The sequence below is a fragment of the Equus asinus genome, chromosome 4, assembly GCF_041296235.1.
Source record: "Equus asinus isolate D_3611 breed Donkey chromosome 4, EquAss-T2T_v2, whole genome shotgun sequence".
Classification (NCBI taxonomy): domain Eukaryota; kingdom Metazoa; phylum Chordata; class Mammalia; order Perissodactyla; family Equidae; genus Equus; species Equus asinus.
Genome location: NC_091793.1, coordinates 132,367,435 through 132,369,843, shown reverse-complemented (window position 1 = coordinate 132,369,843; position 2,409 = coordinate 132,367,435).

Here is a 2,409-nt window from a genome sequence, read left to right as displayed (position 1 = left end):
CTCCCCTGTGCCATCCTGCCAAATAGTGTTTTGTGGTGGTTGTTGGTTTCTCCTGCTAGGGATGTTCAGGGAGCTTTTGCGCTGTGCCATGTCTCACTGTTTATTCAAATATACAAATCTGACTTCTCACTTTTGAAGACTGTAAAGCATGAATCATACCACAGGTGAGTGCTTCCCATAGTTTAGAGCAGACTGGACACATTAGATATCTAATGCTGTATAACAAATTACCCCAAAACTTAGTGACTTAAAGCAGCAAATGTTATCTCACAGTTTTTGTAAGTCAGGAGTCCAGGCATGGTCTAGTCAGGTCTCTGCCACAGCGTCACTCACCAGCTGGAATGATGGTGTCGGCCAGGGAAAGATCCATTTCCAAGCTCACTCATATGGTTGTCGGCAGGATTCTTCATGGATCGTTGGACTGAGGGCTTCAGTTCCTCAATGGCTGTTGGCTGCCCTCAGTTCCTTGCCAAGTGGGCCTTTCCCAAGGGCAGTTCTTGACAAGGCAGCTTGCCTCATGAGAGCCAGCAAGCTGAGAAAAGCCAGAGAAAGAGCAAGACAGAAGTCACAGCTATTTAACTGAATCTCGAAGTGACGTTCCATCATTTTTCCCATATTCTATTCATTAGAAGCAAGTCACTAGGTCTGTCCCATATTCAAGGGAAGAGGATGACCAAAGAGTGTGATATCAGGAGGCAGGAATCACTGGGAGCTGTTTTGGAAGCTATTTACCACACTGAGTCTACCACAGTCCTTTGAGAGTAGAACATCATATTAAGATAACTTCCTCCTGGCCATTGCTAAGGAAATTGTTTACTTTGACTTCCTAAATTCACCCTTTCAAGGAAAACAGAGAGATCCACTAATTTCAATTGTACTCTCATAAGAAACCAGAAAGGGGATAATGGCCTCCACCGCAGTAATGATACTGGTGAACTTCGCTGTGGTACTTTGCCTCCAAACTGCTTGTCAGAGGATCCCTCTCTCACATTCCGTTCAGTAGGTTTAGATCCCTGTGCATCTATCCCTCACTTAACACACTTAATGTGTTCCCGAATTAGCTTGCAAGGCACAAAAGCATTAAGCTAACAGGCGATTAACATAACACAAAAATACCGTGGGTTAAAAGTGCTGTATGAATTGTCTCTTTAGCAAATTTCATACTGAAGGTACATTTGCTGTAAAATATAAAGCAGCGAAGATAATGGCTGTGCCACTGATTAATTTTCAAGCACTCCAGGGGGTGATTGGAAATGTGTGGGCATTTGTGGCTAGCACAATGACAGGGGGCGGGAGGGGTTGCTACTAACATTTACTGTACAAGTATTTACTAGGCCAAGGATGCCAGCTGTCCCAGCCAGCCTAGTGTACGACACCCCACCCTCAGCACCAGTGCACCCTCACCTCACTGCTCATCTACTTCCTCTCCTCGTTTCCGAATCCTTTCTTCATCAATTTGTTATTTGTACAGCCAGCCATATTTCAAAATCTATTTTCACAGGGAATTGCATAAACATGCTCTAATATACATCCCCTCATAAAGAGCACCTACAAGCCTAAGAAAAAGAACTTCAGAAGGAATTTCGAGACCGTGTTCCCTGGTTGTGTGTTTTTCTAGGAGAGCTCACATTCAGGTGAGTGGTGAAGAGAAAAGTACTGCATGGATTTGAGACAAATATTTAATTTTCTTGTTGTTAAACACACAAACACACACACGCACATGTACACTCCTTGTCTTAAGCCAAGGATGATGTATCTACTTCACAGGTGGGGAAACCCTGCTCACAAAGATGGGGCACTTGGCTCACAGTCACATAGCAAGATCTGGCGTCACAGCAATGTTGGCTCACATGTTTCTCTAGGCGCTGGTAGACACTATTACTAGGATACCATTTTCTACCTTTAAGTGCCAATTTAATGAAGTATATTTAAATTCTAGAAGATTTTTTATAATTTTCAAAAGTAAAAATGTTGAAGCAGTACTTAGAGCACAAAAAACTTACCTGTGTTTATATTCAGTTGATAAAGCACCCAGCAGATGTGAGAACTTAAATAACTCGTATTTCTTATAGTTGGATTTGCAAGAATTACAAACATCTAAGCTTAGAGCTTAATGACAAGAAGTTGCTAGCCATATAAAGATCAGAGGACAGAACATTCTAGGGAGAGGGGACAGCCAGTGCCAACAACCAAAGGCAAGAATGAGCTCGGCACGTTCCACAAACAGATGGGGCCAGTGTGGCTGGAGACGTGTCGGGTAAGGAAGGGATAGTATGAGATGAGATAAAGAGCAGTCTGAGGCCAGATCTTCTAAAATTTTGTGAGCCAGGGGAAGGAGTTTCAATTTTTTCTTAATGTGATAAAAATCCACTGGAGAAATTTAAGCAGAAAAATGGCTGTGGTCCTATT